Consider the following 17,262-nt stretch of genomic DNA (forward strand, 5'->3'; position numbering starts at 1 on the left):
ATCAGTTGTTGATTATATAAACTCTATTTTTAAAATTTTTCTTATCAATTGATAGCTTATTTGAATTTTTATATTTATTTGAACAATAAATTATTATTAGAATTTATTAATAATAATTTATTTTAAGTTGGACTCATATAATTTATTTTAAATTCATGATAAATAATTAATATTTTAAAGTCATATTTAATAGTAAATAATTATAAAATTTATGATTATGGCATTTGAAATTAGAATATCTTATTAATTAAATTTAAATTATAATTCTTACTTTTAAAATAACTTTTACAAATATTTTTAATAAATACAACTAAATAAAATTAATTATAATATTTTTAATTATTATAAGTTATTTTTATTAATTTATATCGTTAAAAATAATATAATAAAATATATTTAAAGATAAATTATACTTTTAATAATCATTTAACATATTAAAAATAACTGCTAATAAAATTTTATTAAATTATTTAATTTATAAATTTTCAATTACTAGCTATCAGCTACTAACTACTAGCTCTATTAATTCGTCAATAAACGCTATAACATATCCTTAAAGAAAAGCTAGAATTTATTGTTTATTGGCAATTTTTGCTGCCTAATTTTCTACCAACAACGACTTTTGGCCCAAATTTACCACTTTCTTGTATTTATATGATGACTTGGGCATTTTCTTTAGACAAATAACTTGCTAGACTTTAAATTAAATTGAAACAAAATAAAAAAGGACTATAACGTTTGGCACAATTGTTATGTCTTTAAATAAATTTATTTTGAAAAATATTGATTAGGTTATTCTTTTGAGAACAAAATGTAACCTTTATGATATTACATGTAAATAAGTGTTATTGTAACATATAGTAATAATAATAATTTTAAATAAAATAAATATTTGATTAATGTCTATTAGTTATTTTTTTTTTATTATGGAAAAGAGGAAGTAGGGGTTCAAACTTGAACTTCAATCCAAGTTCCATAGAACTCTTTCACTAGGCCAAAAGCTTAGTGCTAATGTCCATTAATCATTTAACACCGAACAGTAACATCATACCACAACGACAAGTGATTTTTAGAATTCTCCATCAAGGCAGGGTTCATAATATGGCCTTTCTTTTTTTGGTAATGTAAAGCCATCATTTGCATCAAATATTCTTAAAGGTTTTTCATTAAGGGTGTCAATAGAATATATGTAAGAGAAAGGATTTGACTCAGAAGAAGAAGAACAATTATCAATTTCAGTTAGAAGCATTTGTAGTTAACAGTTGATATGTTACATGCGTTGCACGTATTGTAATTTGTGAACATACCCTAATATTTAATTTGATTTTAAATATGTGAACATACCCTAAAATTATTTATCTGCACTTTTATCATTCATTCATCATTATAAATAGTAATCAAGTTTTGCAAAATGAAAATATAATAATTAGTTTAGTATTTGTTAATATCATAAATAAGTAACAAGTTAGTACTTTATGTTTAAATAAAAATGTTAAATTGAGATATCTTAAAATTTTTTGTTTACTTGTGAATGTCATTTACTTCAATTATTAAGGTTAATTTTTATGCAAATTATAAGGGTAGATAATGAAAGTAGAAAAAAAAAATTCAATAACATTTAATAAATTTTGAGTTTAAAAATTTGTATTTTATTAGTTTAAAATAAAGTTAGTTTATTGATATTTATCTCATACTATTTAATTACTGCATAAAAATTTAAATCTTACATTCCATTTCTTTTTGTCGGTTAACAGAAGTTAAATATTATTTTAAATTCAAAAATATTTCTCTTTAGAACCATTTTTATATATAGTATTGATATATCCAGTGTGGAATATTAAATACCATAATGTTAATATTGATTTTAATTTTAACATTCAATATCTGTTAAATTTGCTAACATAATATGAACTATGTTAATAATAGAAAAAGTTAAATAAACATTAGAGTTGTTGACCTGTTTCATTACTAAAATACTATCATTTAAATGTATAATTTAAGTTTTTTCTTAATTTTAGAGTTTTATTAATTTTATGTATTTGGATAATAATATTTTTAATAGCAAGAGTGTTGACTCAATCTTTTTCTTCTTCCCGCTGAAGTTTACAATAAGTTAGTAAATTTAATTGATAATTTCACCAAAGACTAAAATTGAAATTAATATTAAAGTTTGATACTAAAATTTTAAAATTTATATAGTAACTATAAAGTACAAAATGTTTTTGATAATTAAACCTATATGTAATAACAAAAATTACGACAAAGGCAATGCTATTTATCTAAGTCATATTCTATTTACCTCCTTATAAATAAATATGATCTTCTTTTCTCAAATAACTTACTGATGGATTTATTTAGAATTAAATTATGAATTTTTTAAATTTAGTAACAATTATTAGACGATGTAATTTTTAAGAATAAGATATTTATTTTTTAAAAAGAATTCGGTGCCAATATTTAATATTGCCTAATTAGGGTGTATCTTTCTTTAAGCTAAACTCATAACTTTAGTAATCATGATTCAAAACATCAATACATGAAAGGAGGAGGCACCACTGACCACTCCTGAGGGACCAGTCGAGAAACAGAGGCTCTACCTATATGGTGAGCCACCCGCTTCGCTGATTGCAAAATATAAGAGATTTTACAATGGCAAAAGGTACAAATACACCCTTAAGTTTTTAGTCAAATTTCAATTAAGCCCTTAAGTTATAAGTTGAAAGAATGAAGCCCTTAAACTATATAATACAGAATAATTAAGCCTTTTTATGCAACTTTATTACTGTTATCATTAACTATTTTGGTAAAAGATACATATAATTCGTTAACCTCTTAAATAGATATCAATTTATAAGTTAGAACTATTAGGCCCTTAAACTAAATAATATGAAACAATTAAATCCCTTTATGCAATATTAAACACTTTTATGCAATACTACTACAGATAATTATTTTTATTGATAACAACCTAATTAAAATGACAAGCAATAGCATAAAGACACTTAGATTATAAATTTTATTTTTTTATATTTTAAAAAAATAATACAAAAATAAAAATAATCATTTCAACAAAAAAAAGAAAGATAAAACCTAGGTGTGAAAAATGAAGAATTAAGATAAAACCTAGGTGTGAAAAATGAAAGGGACTTATCTTTTTCCTTTTGTTGACATAATAATCTTTTAGTTTAAGGGCTTAATTGTTTCACCTTATAGTTTAAGGGCTTAATTGAGATTCAGTCAAGAGTTTAAAGGGTTATTCGTAGCTTTTGCCAAAATAGTTAATGCCAGAAGTATCAGAGTTGCATAGAGAGGCTTGTTCCGTATTATTTAGTTTAAGGACTTAAACTTAAAGTTTAAAGACTTAATTAAGATTTGACTAAAAGTTTGAAGGACGTATCTTTTGCGTTTTACAATTGATAATCTTTTTAACTAAGGTCTGGCAATCTTTAATAACTAACCCAAAGATGGACAAATCACGAACATAATAATTCACTGCATGAACCACATCCAAGGCATCTACTTCCTCTTCAATCCAATCAATACCCATGTTCTTTATCCAGCTGAGCGCCTCTTTCGAGCTCAGAGCTTTGGCTAGGGGAGCTGACACTGAATCATGTATACGAGTCACAGACCCAGTTACCACAAATTGTTCTTGACAATCTCAAATCATAGACCCTGCACGCATATACTTTTGTTGTGCAAACACAACCGCATCAACATTACATTTGAACCAACCGTTTGGGGGCTTTTGCCAAACCCCATTACTAGTGACTGTTGCGGGCCCCTGCATTGATACATATTTTGGGTGGCCTGTGTTAGGCAAATTATGTAGTGTATGGTTTGCTGGAAGTAGTAAAGAGTGAATATAAGTATTATTTTTATGAGAAAATTGATACTAAATATCATCTCTAATTATATTTTCACACTCTAATAAAATTAAATAATTATTATGAAATAATAAATTTAAATAACAAGAAAAGAGAATTTAAAGTTAAAAAATTTCTTTTAAGAATTCAATAATTAAAATTAAAGTCTTAGTTTACTTCATTAGCTTTTACTCGGATTACAGAATCTTTTCTAATTCAATTTGTTAACTCAATTAAGGGTAAATTAATATAATTATCTGAGTCTCTTTCGAGTTCATCTAAGAATACTAAAATTAATTACAATCGATTTTCATAGTCACGTCAATTAATTAGGATTCATTAAGTTCCTTAACAATTTATTACTCTCCAAAGGATTCGTCTACTTTCATAATCGAGGTTTCTAGGTTTTACAAATCTATGAGCTGATAAATCATGCAACTTTCTTTATCTTTAATTTATCCAAAAAAAAAAGTATTTAATCAAATTTAAAATCAAATATAAAAATAATAAAAAAACTTATAAATTGACTGAAAATCAATTCATTGAAAGGAAATGAGGATCCAAATAAGTAATAAACTAGCTACACAAATTCAAATTCTAAAAAGAGTTTAGCAGCAATTAATTGCAGCAATACACAAAAACATAATTAAAAGAATCAAAGAAGAAGAAGAAATAATAAATTTAAACTCTTGAATCTTTGCACAAAATCTTCTTTGATCTCCTTAAATGTGTCTATAAAAGTGTTTTTCTTAATGATAAGAAATTGAATAAAAATATCTTTTTATCCCCCTTTTTATATATTCCAACTTAATGGAAACCTAATTTCACTTGAATTCTCGAGTTTCCTCCTAAAAGAAAACTTTCTCTTTCTTGGCACGACTTTTAGCACGGTCATGTTATGTTCTTCACTTTACACTACAGGTTTGCACATGACCATGTATAATCATATACTGAGCTTTTATAATTTCTTCAACTTGGACAAAAGCAGTCACGGCTTCAAGCATGCTTATGTGACACTCGTGCATCATACTCTTTAAGGACTCGAAGTAGACACGGCTTTTAGTAGGACTATGTGTCAAGTCATGCTTTCTGATTCTTCTTCCAGAATGTAGAATGGGCACAAGCACACCCATGTCATGACACAATTTTTCTTGATCATGTAGGCGTCCTTTTTAATCTTTCCTAAAAATAGGTGGAAAACTTATTAATATCAAACAAAAACTTAAAAACAAATAGGAAACTAGATGAAAGTCCAACTTAAACAAATGCTTAATAAAACAAATTTCTTTCAAATTATGACTAACTATTCATTCAAAATTAATTAAAATTCAACTTAAAAATATATGTAAAATTATAGACAATAAATTCCCCCACTGTGGGCGGTAGTTTCGGGCGCGCACCCAAGTGTCTTTAGCGACTATGACACTGCAAGGCTTTTCAACCTAATCTGAAACACGTTAACTAATCACAAAGACTAGCACAGAGATGAGAGTCGCCACCCGGGTAATTCTCTGAGACACTTTTACTAATAAGTGATATTTTTTGATTCCATAAGAAGCTTATGTCACAAATCTATAGATGGATTTGGAAGCCAACTTCCTTATTTGGGTATATTTGTCTTTAATTTTATTGTTTAATGGGCTAATCCCTAAAAATGCAACAACTATATATTACACATCAAGCACTACAACATGTGAGGTTTTCTATATTTAGTCCATTTTTTATAAAAGCCCAGCCCATACTCAAAGTTATTAACTTAACTTACTAATTAATTATGTACAAAGTCCACCTAGTCTAATCCAAATACAAGTTATGCTTTAATTTCTAACCTTTAAGTCTAATGGACTACTTTTTATGTAATTAAGTGATCTTAAATATAAAATGGCTTAATTTAACCTAACTAAAAATATAGCAAAGTCCATTATGTCTATGTTGATTTTAAGACCCAATTACCATTAATTTACTTAGCAGATTATAATTTTCATACCAAGTATAATTTTAAACCCTATATCTATATGTCCAATTTTAAATAGGCAATCATACAGTCATATTTTAGCATCCACTTAAAGTAAAGCGCATAAAGTAAATCTAGCTATTACAACCCGCCCACAACTAAGAAAATTGAAAAGAAAACCCTAAAACTAAGTTTCAGTACATAAAATTGCCAAAGATACATCAGAAACTTGAAAATCAGTAGGAAATATGCACAATTGATTGGCTCAAGGTTGATCGGCTCAACACAACGCCAAATTGCTTCTACATTGAGCCGGTCAGCTTTGGGGGACATCGAGTAGTTTTCTTGCGACTTATCTTAATTTCTCACGCCTAAAGCTAATTAGAACGTGTAAAATTAATATAAAAAATGAAATATAACATGAAGACCCTAAAAGGCATATAAACCCTAAAACTAAACTGATAGTAATTAAATATGAAATTGTAAGGCAGATCCCATATTTCAATTATAGAAGCTTAAATCTAATATAAATTAATTATTTTTACTAGTCACATTCAAGATCCAACAAGATTTTATTATTAGATTCGGAACCCTATGTGCTTTAATATTAGATTCAAAATCCAATAAAACCAGCAGATTTATATTATTAAATTCAATGCCCAACAATTTATAAGCATGTGAATTCACAAGAAATCCTATTCTACACATAAAAATAATAAACCAAAAGAAGATCTAATCATGTTTCTAAAGTATAAAGTAAAAGAATCAGTTTGTAAAGATGGGGATGCTGATGGTGTTAATGTAGGGGAACTCTCAGGTTGTCACTGTTGGTAGTTATTATGCGAGTCTCAAGAGATGAAGAAGCTGTTGATGAATCAAAGAGTGGTTGGAAATCCAGTTTTGCTTTGGGATTTCAAAAAAGTTTCTATCATTCTTCAATAGATTTCCTAATTTAGAACTCTTTCTTAGTGGCTTGCTAAAAACTAATTCTCTGCCTTTGTCGATATATCTCTATAGCTAAACTTTTTTGAGGAATGTGGCTAACCCTAAACCTAAGCTGTATCAATCTATTTATAGCAGTAGGGTTAGAAAACTGGAAAAATACCCTGCTAATACCAAACCTTTGCCTCTTGTTTCTATTTGGTACCAAACCTTCAATTTGTTTCTTTTTGATACCCCTCCTATTATTTTTGTTACTTCCACCAGTACCAATGAGGATCCCGGCAGTTAATTGATGATGTAGCTGCCGGATTTACAAAACACCACCCTTACTTGATACATATTTTGCTAACTCCTTTATTTAATTATAGTCAGCAAATCACTTGTGTCCCACCCTTAAATAAATAACCCTAAAACATTTAATACTTACATTTACCTATAATATCTAAAACTTACCTTTACCTTTAGCTAAACAAGTTGTCTCGATTTAACCTTTTACCCTTAGCTGAAAGAGTAACAACTTTCCTTTAGCTTAGATGAAAAACGTTTTACTTCCACCTCCATTGTCAAAACTCTCTGAGCTTTCACTTCCTAGTTTCTTTACACAACTGTAGCTGCATATTTCGAGACTGGGTAGCAAAGTCATTTGACTAGTGAGTAAGGGAGAAACGCGAAGACCTACCAGAATACTGTAAGTAAATGCACCTCAAGTTCTTCTATGGTAATTCAAAGAATTGAAGTCTTTTTGTGTTAAACTTGCATCATCGTATGCGTATTTTATGATGCATTACTTTGGAAGTTATTTGACCATGAAAACACTAAATATACATATTGGGTTAGGGTTTTCTCATTACTTGCTACTGTAAAGAAATCCCTTTTATCGATTGAATGTTGATGATGTTTATTAATACTTTATATTAAAGTAATTAATGTATGTTTAATTAATTTAGGGTAATTGTATTTTAGTTTGTATTGGCATGATTATGGAGTTGATAGGAGAGGTCAGCCTAAGCTATAGGATGTCGGAGCTATTGATTTTTGCAGTTTAGATAAGATCTCTAGTTAGAAATTGATTTAATGGCTAGAGAGCTAGGAATGAAACCTAAAAATAAAATAATTATGTGGAAGCATCCTAAGGAGAGTATGAATGATGGATCGAAAAGCCTTGAAACTGACAATGATGCTTTAGAAATGGCAATGTCTGTGGAGGATTGTAAAATGATATATATTTTTAGTAGGGATAAGTTTGAAGGAATAAAAGAAGTTGGAGAAGAATTTGGAAACCACATGCTAGTGAAGAGGCTGTGAAAAGATGTCTGAGATGGAAGGAGAGGAACCAAAAAATGAACAAAATATTGATGCTGACAGCTGCGAGAGTAGTGAGAATAATGATGCAGATTCAGAGGATAATGAGTTTTTGCACTCTGATTATGACCTTAAGGATGAAGATGGTGATGATGATGCCATGTTTGAGAAGTTTGTTGATAAGGAGCTTGAGAAGGACAAACCATCTAGATCTGGGAGTGCTAGGCAACTTGCTAAGGAGTTGTGTGAAGATCCAGATGTGACACTTTATGCTCCATCAGATGAGCTGTTGTCATGCTTTCCAACTGAAGACAGTGATGCAAATTCAAGGAAGCACAGATGGCTTATGTTTAATGAGGAGATTGACCGGTGAATCCTAGCTTTAAGATTGGAATGCTATTCAGTTCCTTTAAACAATTCAAGGATGCAATTAAGAGCTCATCAATTAAAACTAGAAACCACGTAATATTTGGATCAAATACAAAGCAGAAATGCAAGGCTAAGTGTAAGAAAATATGTCAATTCTTTATTTGGGCTTACTTGATGAATAGAGACAAACAAATAGTGCAGATCAAGTCAGCTTGTTAAGAGAGGCATACAATAGGCATGTTAATGCCAAATGGATAACTGACCATTATGTTGAAAGGTTCAGAGCTGATTCTAATTGGGCAATTCAAGGGATCATACAAGCTGTGAAAGAAGACTGTGGTGTTAACGTGTCAAGACTTAAAGCATGGAAAGCAGGAAATGCTGCCTTGAAATTTATCAATGGTGATGAGACAGAACATCTTTCTAGACTTCATGTTATAAGCTAGAACTATTGAGAAGTAATCTAGGAAGCACTATAGTTTTTGATTTGAATAAAGGTGTTTTTAATAGTATGTATGTGTGCTTTGCTGCATCGAGGGAAAGATTTAAGTCTTGCAAGCCTTTGATATCTCTGGACTGGTGTTGGCTTAAAGGAGTATTTAGAGGACAACTTCTCACAACTGTTGCTATAGATGCAAATGACTACATCTATCCAGTGGCATGGTGTGTTGTCTAGAAAGAAAACACGCAATAATGAAAATAATTTTTAGAGTTGTTGGCTGAAGATTTGGAGATATCAAACAATTATTATTGGTTGTTCATGAGTGACATGTAGAAGGTAAATATTCTTCACATTTTCCTTTTTTTAAAGCAATTGATATATATATGGTATTAATTTTATGTTGTGATTTTGGAATGGGGTCTTATTCTTACTATTGAAAAACTTTTCCTTAATTGTGAACATAGTTTTTGTGTTAGACATGTGCATAATAATTTTAAAAAGAAATTTAATAGTCTAGGGGCTAAAAGAACTTGTGTAGGGTGCTGCTAGGGCAAGACCGAAATGATCACTTTCTCAAATGAAGATTTACCACTAGAGGGAGGGACCACAATGAGGCTTTCTACATTACGGCTGAAGTGAAAGGGAAAAAGGACTCCTTGTATGATGGTAGATGATGTGTCAGCCATCAATATTTTTCCTTCTCGCATACTTCCTAAACTGAGAATGACTATGGAAGATCTGAAGCCATCTAATATGGTCATAAGAGCCTATGACGAGACCAAAAGAGACATAGAAGGGACATTCTCAACCCTTGTAAAGACGACACCCATAGAATCCTGGGTTGAGTTCACTGTCTTGGATATCCTAATAACTTTTGCTTTGTTATTAAGTAGGTCATTGTTTCATGCCCTAGGAAGAATGCCATCCATTGTGCATCAGAAGGTCAAACTCCTTCATGAAGGAGAGACAATTACTATCAACATTGAAGGTGGCAAGGTTGTCTCGATTATTCAAGAAGTTGCTAAGGAGCTTGATGCCCCGACTAGGTTTCAGGTTACTGTCCTCTATGAGGATTATATGGATTCAAAATTAGCAAGCATGTTTAAGAAGATGGACTTCATGTCTGGAATGGGGTTAGGGAAGAATCAATAAGAAATTGCAAAACTGTTAGATTTCAAAGGAAAAAAGACTCGACATAGCCTAGGATACCATGAGGATGAATTAAGGGCAAACCAAAGGGTAAGACTCTAAAAGACATTTTTATCCAAGAGTACAAGCCGTATTCCGACGAGCCCGAGCCTGCTACTATAGTTGAGACTGAGGTGTCGAGCTTGGAGATACTTAAGAGTTTGATTATCGACAGGATGATTGAACTACGCATCAGGGACGTCTAAAAGATAGTCTAACCCAAGATTGAAGAGCTAAAACTAAAGGAATGTCATCTGCATACCGAAGAATCTAAGTCTGTAAAGTTTAACTACTCTATTTGAGGAGAATATCATTGATGTATTCTCTGAAAAAACTGATGTAATGACATCTAATCTTTATAAGGACGATTTCTTTTTTGCTTATAAGATTAATGATATGAACTCTAATTCTACTTACTTATGTCATGTCTTTCATGATGGTAGTATGCTTTTTAATGATTATGACATGTGCATGTTTGACATTAATTCCATTCAAATTGACCCATTTTATTTATCCATAGATTACAATCGAAGGCACATTTCGATTTCTCATAATATAACTCCTGAGGAGATGAGAGAATATAAAAAATATTAGAAAAAGGAATTCAGTATTTGCTTGGTCATACGATAATATGACAGGGTTAGACAGAAAGATAGCAGAGCATCATATTCCAATCTACTAGCTCATCAAGCCTATGAAGTAGAAAATGAGAAAGCTGAGGCCGGAATAGGCAAAGAAGATTCGAGAAGAGATAGCCAAGCAGGTAAAAGCCAATTTTCTTAATGTAGTTGACTATCCTGAATGGTTGGTGAATATTATCCTAGTCCCGAAAAAGGATGGAGAACAAAAACTTGATGGGTGCTACTCGTGTTAGCTACAATCTAAGGCAATGTACCAATCGATGCAGTCTAGCACTAATGGCGAGTATCAAGGTCGTATTCCTCGGGAAAGCGAAAGCCCAGAGTTACTCCTTTGTTCTTTGTTATATTAACCTAAAATGGATGATGAATAAATTCTAAACTAATTATTAACTACGAGCTAAGTTCTAAGGGAGATGCAGGAGTAATTGATAAGTGAAATAATCAAGACAAGAAGACAAACCCAAAGGGAATCTAAACTAGTTGGCAATCAAACAAAAGATAAAGGATCGGTGAGTCTAATTATGCTACCCGTGGATGAATTCTTAACCGAATTCGGTTTCTCTCTCTCGATAACCGAATTCCTAAACCTAATAACCTAAAGTTGGAATCTCTTCCTAACGATTGATTCTTAAATTAGCATTAAGCTTTAATCCGCCTCTATTAAGCTTTGTTAATTCTTAATCCGGCTAGTTAATTATCCTTATCTCTAAGCGATTATTAACCAGTTCTTGCTATTCAAAATTCCAATTGCCAAACGGATTTCTCAATCTCATAAAGCAATCTAAACATCACAATTCACAACGTTTCATGAATAATGCATTATCTTATTAATACTGAAAACAAGAAGAATACAAAATCAACTCAAACAATCCAACAATATAATATCAAGCCAACATAGTAAAGAAATCCCAATGGATTTAATCAATCTAGCTAATCATGTTCATTCTCAAAATAAACAAGAATTCAATTACAACAATAAGTAAAAAGGTAGAGAAAACCCGATTACTCCCTTAGATGAGAGTAAACAGCCCCAAATCCTTTTGCCCCATTTGAATCGATTCTTGTTCCTCTTGCTCGATTTGAAAATCAATGAACGAACCTCGCCCAATCTTCGATCCTTCAAGGAGATCTGATTGAAACCTTGATCCAAGTCTCCTTTTCTCTTAGTTTCAACTCAGAAAACCCTTAGAGAAAGAAAAATTAGGGTTTGGGACGTTCTAACCCTAGCCTCCTCTCTTTCTCTTCTTTTTATTCTTTTAATTAATACCCCCTGTCACCTCCAATACGGCCGTGTTCCTGGCCATGTTCTCAACACGGGATGGTGTTCCTGACCGTGTTACTCTCTGTGGCCGTGCTCCCTAAAATCTACTTCTTCTTTGGTGTCCAACACGGCCCTGTTTGTACCCGTGTTGGTAACACGACCCATGTTTGTGGCCGTGTTGAGAACACGGCCAGTGTTGAGATCAACACGGCCAGTGTTGAGATCAACACGGCCATGTTCAGCTTCCTCATGCTCGTACTTAGCTCGTTTCGGCAGCTTTGACGTCCAATTATGCTCCAATTCTTTCCTTTTTCATCCTTTGACCTCTTTTGGACCTAATGCACACAAACATATGTATAAGGTGAGTGTTGAGACCAATTCACATCCAAATGTCCATAAAATCAATCTTAAAAAACCCCATTTAGATGTGTGTATTTTACGCACATCAAATAACCCCACACTTAGCTCATTGCTTGTCCTCAAGCAATCAAAAGTAAAATAAGGAAAATAAACCACTAAGGAACAATACTTAAACTGACAAACAAGCTAGAGAGTTCCTGCACATATCCTTAACAAGCACAAGTCAAACAAAAAGAAACGAAGCAATCAATTCAAGTATCATAACCAAGATGCCAATAATTCACAAAATACTGTCTCAACAAAATTATTCAGAACCAACTCCTCACCAGATTCACTCTAAATCACTCAAAGTGTTTAAAGGGTAGTGTTTAATTGCTCAATGCATCAACTACTGCCTTACTTACTATATGCTTGCTCTTAAATCCTACTCCTACCACTTATGGAGAGTCAACAACCATGTCAAGAGGTCTTTATAAAGGTTGTAATGGGGATTAGGTAGGGGTAGGTAAATTTGGTGAGAGTTGAACCTATGGTGTTCTGCAATGAATTACATGACCTGCACACAAGCCACAAAAATTATAAGGGATAAACAATGAACAGTAGTCCAAGGTGGGAAATAGGAATCAAGTCCAAATGTTTGGCTCACTTACTTTCTTTCTTTTCATCACCTTTCCCTCTTATTCTTCTATTTCTATATTTTTTTTCTTTTTTTTTTCATAAGGGAAGAACATTCACATAATAGAGTGAATTTCTTTTGGATCAAGTGTCGCTACAAGATTCCAAAGCTATTCCCAAGACAAAAATTCCCAATAAAAACAACTCATGTGCAAAATCATAACCCAAAGCAGAATAAAACTAAGTGGTAATGAAATATGATAGAAAATGGTGAAATAGGGGGTTATCTACAGAATCAATAAACGAATGAAGGCTATTTGGCTAGAATGAAAAACCTAAGTGCCTCTATCATACCAAAGTGTTAAACTCTCTTTGTGGCCCTCATAAGCATTACCGAGCAAGTTCTAAAAGTAAAGACAGTACTTGGCACTCTCAAGAAGAAATAAATACAAGCATATAAAGTGTATGCTTACAATTTAGGCTCAATTTCTCACAAGTGTGCTTTTGAGTAGGTTCTAAACAAAAAATCATCAAAACAGAATTAAATAAACCAAAGCAACTTAGTGCAAAACTCAAACTAATTATCTTACACTATTCCGCAAAACTCAACACTATCGGTTTTACCCGATCACATGGACATAAACAGGATTTCAAAATCAAGTCAACAGTAAGAGCATCGAAACAAAGTGAAAAATTTTCAAAATTTTACAAAAAGATTGCACAAAGAATAAACAAATAACTGAGATGGAATAAATGAAATGCGATATATACATTAGAAAAGGATCTAAATTTCATATACAAAAGAATAGAACATGAAAGTAAGTATATATTGATATCACCACCACACACTTGAAGGACACACTGTCCTCAGTGTACAAAATATATGAAATGAAAAAGGAAAAAGAAACTAATACCTGCCGATTATGGCTCCGAGTGAAAAAGGTGCATCAACAGTATGGTTTGTGGTGGAGGAGTGGTACGCTCGAGGATCGGAAGTAGTGTCACATGCGAGTCGGTGGATCGGGCAGAGCGTCAATAGGAGGCTCGTCAGTCACTGTGTTGAAAGGTGCTCGGTCGGATAGGGAGGGCCGGCCTAGATCATCCGCTAGAGGGATGTCAAAATGGCTCGCATCGAACCCGGAGTGTGCAAAGTCTCGAGTAGTAAAAATATCATCGAACATGTCATTGGCCATAGAGGCCTCTAACCTACCTCCCCGCTTCAATCGGGGCTTGAAACATAGCCCTCGCCTCTTAAACCGAGCCATCATCCGGCTCAAACTCACCGACTAAAAGGTCCCGCTGAAAAGCCTCTTGTCGAATGAAATGCCGCCGCTCTCCGCTAACCTCTCGCACTTTAAGCCGCAGCTCTCTAAACTCAATTGGGAGACTCCTAAAACAGTGAAGATCCGGAAGGAGTCAAGTAGACGGTCCGGAGGAAGACTCGGAATATCGGGAAGAAGGTGGGACATCCTGTACCATAGGCTCGTGGGGCGGTCGCTCCTCTCCGAGCGCAAGAGAGCATTCCTCGTCCTATACTCTGGTCCTAGCGGACCCTCACGAGTCACCATCCCCATACTAACCATCTAGGGAAGTCCCAACGTCTCCATCACCCCCAAATACAATGTGGTATCGCTTCCTCCAAAACTCCTAAGCTCCTAGCCAAATTTGAGTAATGTAAGTCCCAAAACAGGAAAATACCTTCTTTGAGTTGTTGCAGAAAGCACCGATCCGTTCGGCCAATAAGTACCCCATGTCGTAGTGCAGCTTGTAAAGTATAAACAGTCCTACCGGGTAACTACACCACCACTATCTCCCCCTCAGTTGATGGTCCTAGCCAGCAATGCATGCAAGTACCGCAGCTTGACCTTGGCCGGCATCAGAACCCTCAAGTCATCGAAATCTCGGCCCACATCTGCGGATATGACACACCAGCGGTGTATACTATAAACCTCCACCGGTGCATCCTCCTCACCACAAGCCTAAGTGTACCCCAAACTGCTGTACACTCATCGTGAAAGTCTGCCTTGCTAGTCCGAAATCGCATCCGGTTGTTGGAAGTCCCGCAATGCTTTGCGAGGAAAGGGCAAACTCCACAATCAACTCCCTATATGTTGGTTCAACAATGTCAAAGAAATGTTGAAATGGGGTGTCTCAAGATATCGACTGCAGTTGCAAGTCCGACGGTCTATCCTACACCCCTTTCCTAAATCTTTGTGCCTCATCGATTGATATCTCCCGCTCAAAGGTGGGTCGCCCTTGGAAAGTAGGAATCGATGGCCGCGGTGGTCTAATTTGACTGAACTACGGCCTGACGATCGAGAGGAAGAGGAACCATCGGTCCGCCTCCTCTTGTAAACTCTTGATCCTCGTCCGGTGGACATGGTACCTGAAAAGGAAACTTTTAGTACTAAGGATCAACAAAATTCTGGCAGCATAATAGCATAAAATGAACAAACCAAACGATTTAACTCGATAAAATTAAACTGCTCAATGTCCTGCAAAGAAAATTTAATCCACAACACTGCCAACTAATGCTAACCAATTAAATTTGCAATTCATCCATATGGAGTTTACTTCGCCATAATCCATCACAAGGCAAACCAACATGCTAATATAAAATAGATACAAACAGAGTCGACTATCTATGACAGAGCCTATTGTTTAGCCGAATGGGCAATAATGATAAAGAGAAAAATAAGGAATTAATCACAATCATAAATAATGGTAGAAAAGAAAAACGGAAAATATGAGCAAGTTAAGTATATAAACTATATTAAAGAAAATAAAAGAAAATTAAACACAAACACGAATGTAAATGCATGCACCAAATAATAAAATAAGGGAATAAACAAAAAATAAATAAATAAAAAAAATGAAACACAAAGAAAATATAAATTTGAACTAATATCAAAATAAAATAATGAAAAATGAAGTTGGAGGGTACTTACTTGACAAACGCAATATCCAAAGCCTTCGAAATGAGAAATAAGATGTGAGAGAGTAAGAGATGGGGGAGAGCAAATTTTTTTTTGAATAAAGTGGTATATATAGGCAGAACACTCGTGTTCGACAACATGGGCCGTGTTCATGAACACGGTATGGATATCGTCGCGTGTTACGGACACGGTCTTTGACATTGGAACGTGTTGTGGACACGGTAGGGCATAAATGCCCGTGTTAGCTTCTGTGAACGTGTTCATCTTAGTTTGATTTTCTTCAATCAGAACACGGGCCGTGTTAATGAACACGGTCTTGAACACGCCCATGTTGATCTCCAGATAATGCAAAAGTTGCGATTCTCAGCACTTTCTCACTCTTTCTCACCTGCAAAACTAATAAATCCTCAACTCATACACTCAACATAAATAAAACTTAACAAAAACCAACTATAAAACCTAATCAACTAAGTTCACAATGCAAGGGTAAAGTATTCAAATTGAAAAATAGAATTTGGGGTGCCTCCTAAAAGCGCTTCTTTTTGATGTGATGAGTCTTCTTAGCTGGACTCATGGTGAAAAGCAAACGGTGGGGGTTGGCGACCATCCATCCTTCTTCCAAGCAAATGGCTTCAAATATCCGCTTAGAGGGATAATCGTCAACTTCCTCTTCCCGACAAGCAAGTCGCCAGATGATGGGCAAAACTCACTCCTCATATATTTGCACGTAGTCATGATGCTCTAGGGCTCTTCCAATTTGAAAGCTAGAGTTTCAACAATTGGAAGGATCGACGGTTGGGCAATTTCTTCAGGAGTGTTGATGGTTTTCTTGATCCTTGGCTTGGTTCACTTGCTAGGAGAAACTCGAGCTCCTCCAAGACTTCTTCATTGGACAACTCGTGCTCATCTTCCATCATCGAAGGGACTTGTGGAAAATCCACCAAAAATTCCTCTAACCGCAACTCAAAGATCATCAATTGTGTATTCTTGTTGGTAGTCTTTCGGAGGATCATGTTTGTCTCTTCCTTTCTCCGGTTCTATCTCCATGTTCAAAGAGTCGTCCCGCATATAAGCATCATCGTCAAACATAATAGATAAACCAGAAAATTCTCACCGAACGCAAAGTGATGGCGCCAAATGTTGATGGAGTTCTCAATTGCTCTTCCGCTAGTAACTTGAAGATTAAGCCTACTTGATGCTCTATGTTGTTAATCGAGGCTTGTTGATCTTCAAGTATCCTCTCCGCTTGTTGGAATCTATCATCAAGACTTGTAATAAACCTCATCATCGGCCTCCTCCGACACTAACTCTTCATCTTGAGTTGAAGGTGCTGGTTCCGGGCCATCTAAGCTCCATCCATAGGGTGAATGAGTACTCCACTCTTGA

The sequence above is a fragment of the Ricinus communis genome, chromosome 5 (genome assembly GCF_019578655.1).
Source record: "Ricinus communis isolate WT05 ecotype wild-type chromosome 5, ASM1957865v1, whole genome shotgun sequence".
Classification (NCBI taxonomy): domain Eukaryota; kingdom Viridiplantae; phylum Streptophyta; class Magnoliopsida; order Malpighiales; family Euphorbiaceae; genus Ricinus; species Ricinus communis.